The sequence below is a fragment of the Myodes glareolus genome, chromosome 17 (genome assembly GCF_982192425.1).
Source record: "Myodes glareolus chromosome 17, mMyoGla1.1, whole genome shotgun sequence".
NCBI lineage: Eukaryota > Metazoa > Chordata > Mammalia > Rodentia > Cricetidae > Myodes > Myodes glareolus.
In genome coordinates this window covers 58,481,334-58,495,429 of record NC_142042.1, presented here as the reverse complement: position 1 = coordinate 58,495,429, position 14,096 = coordinate 58,481,334, and positions in this window count along the sequence as shown.

Sequence of the window (14,096 nt, the reverse complement as noted above, 5' to 3'; positions counted from 1 at the left end):
TTAATCATAATGTAATTATCTGTTTTCTGAAGGTCTTAGGCAATCTGGTAAAGGGTTGTTCAACCACCAAAGGGGTTGTGACACTGTGTTACTGGATGATAGGACTCTGATTTCTCATCACGCTCAGCACTAAGCATTCCTCTGGAAGTAGACTTCATGGCATGTCCATTCAACTTGAACTTTACAGAGTACTTGGATATAGGAATAGAAAACTGCATGGCAAGGATGAAGTTGTGGAGTTAACTCAGTGAGTGCAGGGCTATTAAACTCCAAGCCCGTCTCTCCTTGAGCCTCCTTGTAGCTGGGTTTCTTAGCATGTCTGCATGCAACCCAGCTCCATCCGTGACTTGTCTCTTATCCAAGCAGGTTCAGTCTTTGGCTTGTGCTTGCTTCTTCTCTAAGACCCCCAGGTAGTTCAGACTTAATCAATGGCTACCTCTCAAGATGGCTCCTGGCCACAGCCTGCTTAGACTTGGGGAATGACAGAATGGACCTCCTTTCCATTGCTGGCCCATCACACAGGAGAAATCACTGTCTTGTCAACCCTCTGGCTGAGTGTGAGGCTCATGAGAACTGTGGGTTTCTGTGAGTTGCGATGTCATTCTCTTTTTATGTGACTGCTGGGTTTACCTTGTGGATGAGGCTTCTACGCCATTAGATGCCCACTCCATCAGCCACATTGTTAAAAACGTTCTGCTTGCTCCTCTGTCTACGGTGCCCTCTGTTTCTCGACAGTTTCTCCCGATCTGTTACGTGCTATGATTTCTAATGCTCTGCACTGTCTATCTCATTGGAATAGTGTCTATTTGTTTTGACTCCTCATAGTCACAGTGCCACACACAAAGAGCCTGGGATCTGCCGTCTTATCCCACAATTTACATCTTTGTAATCTATTACATCTTTTACATCTATTGCTTCTTTTAGTGAGAATTGCATTGCCAATTTGGCGAACTTTTATGGCTTTATGCAAACACTAGCAATGGTTTCTTTTACTCTTTCTGTGAAGAATGCCATTGGTATTTTGACAGGCATTTCTTTGGATCTGTAGGCCACTTTAGGTAGTTTAGAAGTGTTTATTCTTTACAACTTGTGAACATGGACTGACTTCTCTGTGTGTGTTCTCTTTAATTTCTTACACCTTTTAAAAAAATAGTTTCACAATAGAGTTTTTATATCTTTCTTGGCTGAGTTGATTTTGAGTTTGTATTATGTTTTTTTGTAAATCGTTTATGTAAGCAGATTTACTGTTTTGATTTCTGTTTTAGGTAGCCTACTTTTAGTACTGATATTTGTCTGTTAATTTTGTATTTTGCAAATTTGCTGCCTTACCATTTGTAACGGACTTTGGTGGACTCTCCAGGTTTTTCTGTAGATGCGATCATGGCATTTACATCAGAACCTGTTTGACTTCTTTTCCAATACTCTTTATTGATCTTGTTAATTGCTCTAAAATTATTTGCATTACTACGCTGAATAAGAATAATGAAAGTGGATTTCAGGCCATGAAGAGACATTTTCTCTTCCACATTCTTTGTGGTATGAGAACTAAGACATAGGATCAATTGTCAATCAGAAGAGCAACAGATAAATGTAGAGGGGCGAACGACAGGTGAAGTCCTGAATTCATGTGCGTTATTGACACACTTGTTCCCTCTTCCAAGTCCAGATATTAAGATAGTACCAATGATTGACCCTTAGCTAAAACCAGGGTGTGCAGAAGCTATCAACTCTGCACAGCTTCCTCCTCCCCATAACAACCTGAGACTGCTCACCGACAGAGCATCCTGCAGAGATCAGCTACCTTGCCTCTCCTCCAGCTGAGTCCAATAAACCTATCTCCTCCTGGCTCAGAGGTATGTAATAAATGAGCCAAGTTTCCAGGCTGTGGAGTGTCTCCATCAGAGCACATGGCCCACCAGACCCTGACTTTTCTGTGCATGTATCTATCCTCGTTTCCTCCACTCATTGCTCCAGTTTAGATAATCCCAAAACCACACACACACACACACACACACACACACACACACACACACACACACATTATAGCAACGATATTGTACATAAAGGTTTCGCTATGTCTCTTAGGGTGGCCTTGAACTGGTGAACTGTGAATTCTTCTGTTTGTGTGTTCTGCGTCCTGGGGTTTTAGGCACGAACCATCCTCCCCAACCATACTGGTGTATACTTCAGCCGTAAGAAAGGGTCACACCTGTAACAGCACGGGTAAGCCTGGAGGATGTTGTGTCAAATGAGACAAGTAAGGCATAGAATGACAAACACAATGTGTGTTCACACATGGAAACTTAGGAAGTAAATATCATAGAGCCAGATACAAGAATGATTGCACCCAGAGTCTGGGAAGGGTAGGAGTGGAGAAAAGATGTTGTATAGCTACGAGTATGCAGTTTACAAGAAATAATTTACAATGCTTTATAGTAAGATAGAGCAGCAATGGCTGATGGCAATTATATCAGAATAATTAGTTCAACAGATTTTGAATGTTCCTAAGAAAAAGAAATCATAGATATTTAGTATAAATAATATGTAGCTGATTCACATCTTTTCACAGTATATATGTATATATATATACACATATATGTATATATATGAAAATCATTATATACATAAATATACTGTATCCAAAAATATATACAATTTTAATATATCAAAGCATCATTGGGTTGTGGCCCACGGACTAGTTGTTAGATGTCCAGCACTCACCCAGATCCTAGTGAGTAAGATGACCTGCCTCTAATCCCAACACTTAAGGAAGGGAGTATGACAAAGAATCCCTAAGGGATCCCTAGAGAAAGCTGGCTAGCTTGAACCGCAGAATCAGTGAGCTCTAGATTCAGCAGAGAGACCCTGAATTGACACATAAAGGGGGAAAGTGATGGAAGGCGACTGATGTCAACCTCTGGCCTCCACATGCACACACACACGTGAACACACATGTACACATACAAATATGCATGCACATACGAAACAAATACTATAGTCTAGTTTGTGACTGAGGAGATGAGAGATACAGATAACTAAGCTTCAATGTTGACTTCAGTTATTGGGAGTGGCTATCTGAGCCTAGTACTGAGAAGCCTACTGGTAAACCTCAGGACCATGGCCCAAGCCTGAGGCGACGTGCACATTTGGTGAAGCACGCACTAAGGTTTGGTAAATGTCTATCAGTGACACCTGCACTGAGCACAGAAGGGGTTAGGACAGCATGAGTCCAGGGTATTTTTCACTCAGAATTTAGATATACCATTAACTGGGTGATGTGAAAATTCTAACCCTCCTGGGGCTGACATTTTCATTTATAGTAAGCATACCTCTGCTATTGTAGTAAGCACATAATATAGGAATTGTGTTTTTTAAATAAACTGACGATATTAATGATCACTACAATTTGCAAGCACATTTCAATGGGGATATTGAAATTAGTTTCCCTTAAAACTCCATTCTCCCTTTTTAAAAACTGGTGTGTATTCATTGTGCATAATTCTGAGTTTTACAGAGACATTTTCACACAGGTATATATCTACGTATATATCTATATATACTGTGCTGTGGACGCATTCCCCACGTGACTGTTTCTCTTTTCTTCCTTTCTGCGATGTTTCTGATAATCTCATCTATTCTCCATACAGTTATGTTTCCACTTCCATGTCATATATGATTATATATATATATATATATAAATTGGGATCCAAATATGAAAAAAATTGGTTTCTGGAAATTGGCACTGTCTAGTTAATCTGATAATCTCCAATTACACCCATTTTCTTTCAAAGACATAAGTTTGTTCTTCTATAGGTTAAATAAAATCCCATTGTGTATATATAACACATTTTTTTGTTGATCACTACTTATAAATTGGAGCTATAACTCAGCTGTTATGGATAATGCAGCAGTAAGCATTCATATACAGGTATCTGTGACTCCTAGAATCCTTTAGATAAATGCCCAGAAATGATATAACCAAACCATATGGCAGGTTTAGTTTTAGTTTAAAGGTGAAATGAACAACAACAAAAAGATAAACCCTGTGTGCTGATTTCCATAGTGTCTGGATTGTTCTCCATTTCATCGAGGAGTGTAGAAGGGTCCCCATCTCTTCTCAGTCTCAACAATGTGTGTGTGTGGGGGGGAGGGGTGTTGCCTGCATCTCTGCCTCTGCCCCATGTGCATGCTTGATGCCTGTGGGGCCATAAAGGCATCAGATCCCTGGCCCTGGAGTTACACATGGTTGTAACCATGTGGGTGCTGGGAACCAAATGCAGTCCTCTGGAAGAGCAGCCCATGCTCTTAGCCACTGAGTCGCCTCTCCAGCCCTGTTATTTATTTTCTTCATGACGACCACTCTAATTTGAGTGAGAGGGGATCTCCAGGTAATTTTAATTTGCACGTTTCCCGTTGTTCGCCAGTTTTGTTTTCCTTCTCAGTGGCCATTTTTAATTTTTACCATTTAATAACTATTCATCCCATCAGACACTTCTTAAGTTACTTCATTTCTCGGTGTTTAATAATTTGAGTTCTGTGTTTATTCTAGAGTAATACTTTGTCAGATGCGAAGTTAGCCACCATTTCCTCCCTTTCCACGGCTGTCTCTTCGCTTGCCTGTCCACTTTGCCGCAGAAAACCCTTTACTTTTTGAAAGCCTATTTGTCAATTGTTGGTATTACTTCCTGAGTGGCTGAAGTCCCACTTAGAAAATGCTTGTTACGGCTGCAATTGTCAAGTGTTTTCCTTCCTTTTTCCTCTAATAGTTTTAGGCTTTCGGGTTTTGTGTGAAGGCCTTTGATCCTTTAGGAGCTGATTCCTGTACAGGGCGTGAGATGGGCAGGTCAGGCATCTAGCTTCAATCTTCCCCATGTGGAGGAGCAGTTTCCTCTGCAACATCTGTGGAAAAGGCCGTCTTTTATTTAGCGTGTATTGTTAGCATCTTTATCAAAACTCACGTGGCTGTCGCTGTGTGGGTTTATACCTGAGTCCAGTTGTATTTCAAGGACCAGCATGTCTGCTTTTCTGCCAGTACTATGATGTTTTTCTTACTATGGTTTTGTGGTAGAACTTGAAATCAGGTACGGTGATAACTCCAACACTGTTCTTTTTGCTCATTACTGTTTTTATGACCTAGGGTTATTTGTGCTTTCACATAAATTCTAAGGATTTTTTCCTACCAAGTTAGTAATTTTTTTTAGAAACATGCTCTCCCCTATGAAGTCCAGACTGACCTCATGATCCTCCTGTCTCTGTGTGAGGGCTAGATTTGCAAGTATGCGCTATCATACATGACTTACTAAAATTGACATTTTGACATGAATCATGCATGATAATGTCTATAGAACCCTCCACCTGAGACTGAACTTTATTATATCTTTCTTTTGGTGGTGTCTTTCAGGTGATACCCACCATGTCTACATCATAGTTCAAGCATCCATTTTATTTGATGACAGTTTGACACATATTGCACCGTGGGTGACAACAGGCCCAGGAGAATGTTCCATCACTAGGTGACAATGGATATTCCTTTGCTGCATCTGATGAAGACAAAACAGTTTCCTACTTTGAATATTACTTTTGTGCATGTTCACTTTCAGGGCTGTTTAAGCTGATTCTGCAGCAGCAACAGCAGCAGCAGCAGCAGCAGCAGCAGCAGCAGCAGCAGCAGCCGCACGACTTTCGGTAATTCTTCCATTATCACAAGTATTTCTGTTGCATCTGTCTCCAGGCTTACCTCAAAGTGAGCCAGAGCTTATGACTTTCCCTAGGATCTGGCTCCCAACCTCACAGCCCTAACCATTAAATAATTGCTAGAAATGAACACGGTGTGATCACTGGCAGATTTGGATGGACATAATGTGGAATCCATAAGATTAGTTACATAATGCACATATAAGACAAAGGATACAGTTTAAGAAAAAATAGGTGAGCCGCATGTCCTAGCCCTAATCATTTTGGAAGTACCACTCATACTTATCCTCTTCTAAGAAGCCGCCCTTCGAATGTCTTTCTTTCATCAAATGCATATTAATTTATGTCTTTAATTCCTGTCTCGGTTGCATATATTATTTCCTGATTTCTTATTTCCCATGCAGAGCTTAATAAAAACAAATCATGTCACATGACACAGAACACAACACAGTAGCATTCAGTAAGATTTGTTGCGCGAGACTACAGACCAGCACCTAGCAACACAAAAGTGTTGAAGACATCAGAATTGTGCAGAACTTTGAGAATATAATAATGAACCAGACATCTGAGGTTCATGCCTTCAGCAAGTTCTCAGGCACAAGAGGAAGGGAGCCCAAGAACTCAACAAACAGTGCTCTAAAGTGGTGTCTACCATGACTTGGCCTCATAATTATGGGAAAGAAAAACAGTCACACCGGAAAGCCCTACCAAAGTCTCTTAGTATTTAGTATTAAAACTCTGTCCACTCAGAAGAATGACAAATATAAGCTGTTGTGTATATCAGGAAGACATCTGGAGAACTGGGGACTATCATGACCTATAGACTCTTTCCCCTACCTCCGGGGGAGGAACAATTAGCCAGTTATATCAGACAGGCCTGAGCCCTAACCCAACGAGGCAGGAATAGCATTTCCCTGGAAAGCAAAACATTTTGTAAAGTTTCTTAAAATATACTGTTTTTTAAATGTTGACAACAAATTTTCTATTTGGTGGTTCATGTACAACACACCCTAAGAGTTACAAGTTACAGACTGAGACCTTCCATTGAAGGGGTGTCCCTTATAAGGGGACCCCTCTGAATCTTGAGGTCAGCCTACTATCCCTCAATTTTAATCAAAACTGGTTGAGGAAGAGTTGATGCCTAAGGCGCATGGGAAAGTGGGTGAACGTTTAAGGAAAGTCAGAGGTACAGAGCTCCTGGAGAGATTGGTTAGGGAGGCGAAAAGCCGGATGGGGACTCTTTTGATGGGCAATGCTATCCTTTTTTAGAAGGCCTTAACCAAGGTCAGATTAACAAGTCAACACTGAAACCGTATCCAAGCAAGTCTCCCTAATAGTGGGAGAAAGCAGAGAAGGGGCCAGAGGGAAAGAGTCTAGAGGCCCATCCAAAGCTCCCGGCTCCACACGTTGGCAGGCTTCGGGCACATTTGATAAGGTGAAGGGAAACAGCAAAATTAGAACAGGCAACCGGCTCTGCGAGGCCCGGTGCAAGGCCTAGGCCTGAGGCAGGCTGAGCGCAGAGGCGCTGTGGGGGGAAGAAGGTTTGGCAGCTTGACTTCCTGCGGCTGTATCCAAGGCTAATTAGTTTGCAGTGTTCTGTGTGTGCCTGAATGGAAATGATCCCAGGACTGAGAGGCACGGGTGGAGGGAGGGGGTGAGGAAATCAAAAACACATGCCCCCAAAAAAGCCGGGGAAGGGGCTGGTGGGAGAGGAAGGCGAGGGGTGGGGGGAACCTGTCCTTTGGCTACATTTTCTTTTCTTTCTTTCTTTCTTTTTTTAAAGAGAGGGCTCTCATCATTCTGTTTCATGACCAGTAAATCACCACCACCGCCTGTCCGTCACATCTCACATCTGCTGCAGAACTTATTAAACATCAAAAGACGGGCCTATCAGTTCTGCTTAGTTAGAAGGCTGACTTACTAGAGGGCTAACCAGGGAGGAGTTTGCATGTTTTTAATAATAGCTTAAGGAACTTCTTAGCACCCCATAAATTACTTAATGCTACAAACTCTTCCTGAAGGTCCAGCCGGCATTTGAGAGTGGTTGAACCAACCCAGACCTGCCCCTGTGGCAATGACTCTTTGGCGGTCACATTGCAGGAGACCACAGGGTGTTAGTTAATGCTTTAATTCATAATTTCTGAGCCTGTTATTATTACCTTGCTGAGTATGTCTTCCTTGGGAGGTCATGGAATGCCCTTCTTTGTCTGTGTAATCTCTGACTCACTCTGTAGAGAGGTAACCTGGCTGACTACTGCATATTTGGCTGTGGAGCCACTTTGAGGCCTCTCAGAGCAATGAGAAATGGTTTAGCTGAGAGATAGGTTAACAGCCTGGGGCAATAAAATCAGAACTTGTTCTCAGACTTGAAGGTGCTTGCTGGGCAGATGTTTAAATCAATAAATATCTGTTGAGTGCCTACTCTGCTAAGAATAGGCCTACTGAAAGGCCATTCAACTTTACTCCCTATAAAGAATCTCTGGTAGTTCCGGCATGTACAAACATTTTGAGCTTTAAAAACAAAAAACCAGACTGAAATTTTCCCACCAGCAACCATTAGAAGTTTTCGGGAATTAAGTGCATGTTTTCTGTCATTATTTGATACCAACTCTTGTCACTATGTCCAACTCTGGATGACACAGCCTGAGGAAGTGACATAGTCTAAAAGCTGAGAAGTGGCATAACTGTGAGAATCATGTCTATCATAAGAAAATCAGGAGCAAAGCCTCAACTTTTACCTCCTAACTCCAGTCTGCCTTCTGATTAATAAAGCCACAGGAGAAATATCTCAGCTCTTTATTGTCTATTTGTTGTGTGGCTAATAGGACAAGACATTTGAAAAGAAACAAGCACAGTGTTGTTAACATATTACCTGTGGGATGTTTTGGTTGTGCCAAAAACTGGTTACTAGAGCACAGTTCTTTATGTCAAGAGACAGAGTCTTTCAGAATAAGACAAATGACCAAGTATGAAGATGATTCTGTACTAACAGAAAGAGGAACTTTCTTAGCTAAATGATGCATCTTCTGAGTCCAAAAGACACAGCTAAGCAGAAGCAGGGCAATGCCTCTGCTTCTAGGTACTTCTGGGTACTCCGGCCCTCCTGGTGTTGTTTGAAATTGTCCACCTTTCCAAGCCTCAGATGTTCCCATTGTCTTCACCGGAGAACTAACGAGCAATATGCAGAGAACTACGTGGGGCTTCCCAGATTCAAAGATGATCTCTGTTTCTCAGTCCCACGCTTCAGAAGTGAGTAGATGACTATGGGTTGATGACTGGACAAGCGGAAAGAAAGACAGAAACAGACACACTGTATCAACACCCAGTTTATACTTTCATGCGACAGTACCAGTTTTGAGGGCTTCCCACAGTGCTTCACCCGGCCCTCACTGTGCTAAGGGAGGCTGAGAACCTATTACTTAATCTATGTTGAAAGGGAAGAAGAGGTTCTTATGCTAATGAAGAGTGCAGATGACCAGTGCAACAGGGTTGATAGAAGTCAAGGCTAAATGTAAGTAGAGGAAGAGAAAGACAGCTAGAGGGATTATATCTCTAAGGAGAGCCAAGGGCCAAACTGGGACTGCAAGGATAAGCCATTGCTCTAAACATCCTCACCTCTGGCTCTACAGCATCTTTCAGTTTGTTGTTGTTTGTTTTGTTTTGTTTTTGAGAAGTAAGGCTTTTTGCCTATTTTATTATAATTTCATTTATTCTTGAGAATTTCATGACTGTATATACTAAAGTGTGATTATATACACCCCTATTTCTCTCCTCTAACTCCTGGTTCCCACACAAAAAATCCCTTTCAACTTTATGTGTTTTTTTTTTTTTTGATAACCACTAAATCCAAGTAGTTCTGCCCATATGGGAATGGATGCGGAGCCAAACCAGTGACCAAGCTTCAGAAACTAACGATCCTTCTTCCCCAAAGCAGCTATCAACTGCCAATAGCTCCTCAGGACGGGGTACCCATTTCACAGGAATTTTGGCTGGCTTGATCTCCCCCGAGATGTGTGCAGACAACCACAGCTGGCGTGTAAGTTACATCTGCGACAGCCATGCCGTGCCAGGAAGACAAGGATCTTCCCCTAATCCCTTCTCTCGAACTACAGGTTACATCCCGCAAACTCGACACCTAGACTCTGCTTAAGTTCTTCCAGAAAATGCAGGTTCATTTCACAAACTCGGGGTAGAGGCCCCATCTGAACTGTCATTGCGTATTTACCACAATATTGCGAGAGTGTGCTGGAACTCACTCTCGGTCTCTCCCAACAGACTGTGACCCTCCTGAGGTCACAGATAATTTCTTTCCAGCATGTACTACAGAGGCTGTCAAATACTAGGTATTTACAGAAATCTGTTGAAGGACCAAGTCATTGATTTGTAGACATGAAAATAATATCACTTGACACACCCCCTCCAGCTAATGACTTCTGTACTTTCTTCACAAGGACCCAGTTTCTGGGAGGGGCCTGCAGGATCCCTTTCTGTGTTATGTTTTAATCTAAAAGCTTTTTTTTTTTTAAAAAAAAAATTGAGAACAGTATACTTTTGAAAACAAAACTGTATGGATTTTGCATGCCAAGCTATAGTTTTGCTATCCAACTGAACATGAAGCTAGGTGTTTTGGTGAGGCATTTCATTAATAACATTCACATTTATTTTCATTAGACTTTTCGACAAAAAAGACCTATTTGTTGATTTTTGTCAGATTGTAACCGAGTATCTGGCGGAGAGCAACTTGAAAAAGAAATTGATTTTGGTCACGGTTTGGGAAGGCACACAGTTCCTCATGGTTTGGGAAGGTATATACATACATCATGACTCTGAAAGCATGGTCCAGCGCAAGGTGCTGAGAGCGTACAGCTGAGACTTCTTCAGTGAGTCCTAAAGTAGGGAGAAAGAGGTTAATGGAACCTTAATGACTTTCTTCTTGAGCCTTCCGTCCACAAAGTAGTGCCACCACATTCATGTTGGGCTTCCCTACAAGTTATAACTGTCTGAAAACAGCCTCGCAGACACAGTCAAAGGTGTTCTTTAATCCAATCAAGCTAACATCTAATTAATCACCAAAATCTACAAAAAAACAAAACAAAACAAAATAAACAAACAAACAAAACAGATAAATTGACCTAACTAGCTTAATCCATTTAGAGGCCTTAACAGCAGGGCTGAGGCTATCTGTAAACAGAAATTCCAACCTTGGATGGCAGCATCCATCCGAGAGTGCCAGCCTGTCATCTAGACAGTCTTTGCTGAGAACTGGGACTTATCCAGCCAGTCCCCACAAACACATAAGCCAATTAGTACTAGTTCTCCGAGCACATATTTTCTGTTTGGTCTGTGTCTCTGATTGGATTTTAACTGATGTGATATAGATATAAAACCTTAGAGGGGGATTAGGCTATATTCAATAGAGGAAAGTGTCAGTCAGATTTCTATAGCTTTGAATTCAGCATAGTCCTCTTGTTCTGGGTGATAGATCCTGTCAAGGATGTTTTATTTACCTGGATCAGTTTTACTCTTTGTCAAACCCACTAATTCAACTCATCCCTATGGTTTTATAGATGTGGCAGAAATGAATAGACCTTCTTAGAAGTTATGGTTAGTGTTAGATGAGGTTGCATTGTTCCCTAGAAATGGCATAGATTTGAGAGTACAGATTTGACTTTGAGATTATAGAACTGTCCATGTGGCTGCTCTTGAAGACTGAGAACCATTCTTAGCTCCAGATTCTAGGATGGCGCCAGTCTTGTCTGGAATTAAATACATTCTAGCTGGTACTGTTTAGATTGACCAGATGAAAGAAGAGCGAGTGCTGTCTGATTGGGGTAAAGGTGAAGTGTGTGCTGGGCACCATGGTTCTCTAGCCCTGCACGTTACACGGTTCTGTTCTTACACCTTGGAATCTTGATTGGTACCGAGTTACCATCGGTTCCTGGGCACAGCCTTTTCTCAGGTCTCAGGATTAACATGTCCTTTGTAATTCTTTCTGTTGCTTAACAATTAGCCCGGCATTCACGGTACAAAGACGCATTTCCTCAGCTCTTTGGACTTTGTAAATGATTCCAGTTTAATGTGCTCCTTTCTGACTGCTTTGGTATTTCTTAAATGTGCAGAGTCAGAGGTATGTGTAAGACTTCAAAGCCAAGAACAAATGCAGCAAATTTATCAAATATTAAAGATGACATGGTCCACCGAGACCTAAATGGACAGGCTTTGGCCAATGCCACCTTCTGTTATGAGTAGAGTTGGCCTTTCTCTCTCTCTTCCCTTCCTTCTTTCCTTTCTTCCTTTCTTTATTTCTTTCTATTTGTTTATTTTTATTTTATGTGTCTGAGTGTTTTGCCTGTATGTGTAGATGTGCACCACATAAATACCTAATACTCCTGAAGGATATTAGAACTCTTGAAATTATATATAGTTTTGAATGGCCATGTAGATGCTGGGAATTGAATCATGTACTCTGTAAGACCAGTAAATAGTCAATAACTGAATGGGAATTTGTTTATTTCTTATCTAAGGATTATTTCAATGACAGTTTCTAGGTGATGGAACTTCTGTGGCTTCTTCTTCTCCCTTGAAGTTCCTTCCTCCTATGGATATTAAAGTCTAGAATAGCAAGAGCCTCTTTGGTCTGAGTGATCAGAGCCAAGTCTTTTGAAGACAAGGAGCAAAGGAAAGCTGGGTGAGTCTCTTGTGGACCTCATGCCAGTGATGCTGTTGTTTGGAGGTGGCCAAAGAGTAAGAACCATGACCCAGATCAGAAGTTCTCTACTGACTGCCTGTCAGAACCGTGAGGACAGGGCACAGACTTTGAAAGATTCTCTGAGTACCTAGAACGTATAGCCAAGTCTGAGAAACACTCGCTCACAGCAGAAAGGGAGGAAGGACATGGGAGAGTAAATATTTTCACATTCATCAAGGTCTTGACCCTTCTCACCCCTGTCACTGGTTCTTCCACTGCAGTGCAATACTCAGGATGCGCTAGACATGTTAGCCTTAGCAGTTTCCCCCAAGATTCCCAGTTGAATTTGGGATCATATCTATTGAAGTCCCCAAGTCCCTCTAACGCCCATCCTTCTTGAGATCTTAATGTAAGTCTCTACCAATGCCCCATTGGTCATGACCCTGGAAATTCAAAAAGCAGCTGTTTTTCATCACAGAGAAGAGGAGCTGGCTTCACGCTGTGACAGCACGACCCTGGGGCCTGGTAAGGTATTGAGCTGGACTCTGGTTCTACAGACTATCATCAGTTATTGGCCTCTCAGCATCTCAGAAATGCTGGGGATCTGAATTTAGGGGTCCCGAGTATCTCCATTACTCATACTCCCCTAGAGTTAGGAGAGAAATCTTACAAGTGTCAGCTCAGTTGAAGGATGACGTAGTCTTGTCAGTAACTCAGTGCTAGAATATTTGAGCATGGGCTTTGCTGTTATCACACACCGAAGTCCCTTAAAGAGACAGCTCTCACTTTCAGTCTCATTCTGAGATTCTGGTGGCAGGATCGCCATTTGGGACTGAGGTAGAGGTAAGAGCCAGTGGCTGGCTGTTTTGCTTTCTGACCTTCAGGATGAACCCAGGTTTCTCTCACTGAGTTTTTATTAATTGTGCTTCAGTCAATAAGCGACTCCCTTCCCCAAAACCTCAGTAACATTTGTTGCCCTATGTTTTATTGAGGGACAGGATTTACTACTATGTTGAATTGTGTGTGTGTGTGTGTGTGTGTGTGTTTGTGTGTGCATACTTCTGTATACCTCTAATTAGCAAAATTTGCCATGTTCCCATCTGAAGCCTCTGATGGTGATACCTACAGAAGAGCTGACCTGAGCTAGTGAGAGCTCACTGACTCTGAACTGAGACTGGGTAAACCTTCATAGAACCAAATTAGGCCCACTGAATGTGGAGGACAGTTGTGAGGCTTTGGCAGTCTGTGGGGCCCCTGGTAGTGGAACCAGGATTTATCCCTAGTGCTTGAACTGGCATCTAGGAGCACATTCTTTTTAGAGGGAGACTGTTCAGCCTAGATATAGGGGGAGGGCCTGTGTCTCGCCTTGAAGTGTCAGACTTTGTTGACTCCCCATGGGAAGCCTTGCCCTTTCTGGGGAGTGGATGGGGAGGTAAGGTAGGGGGAAGATGGAAGAAGCAGGAGGAGGGGAGGGAGTGGGAATGGGTATAGCTATGTAAAATGAGAAAAGATTGTATTTTAAAAAATTTCTAATAAAAAATTTAAAAAGATTAACATCCCAGCCTACTTCCAAAAATAAATAAATATTGTTTTCTTTCTCTTCCAAGTCAAAATCTAGTATGAATTATTTCACATTTAAGAATTTAAGCTCTCTGTCAAAAGGAACCAAATTCAGATGTTGGCCTTCCACTTTTGAGATGTGACATCTTCAGCA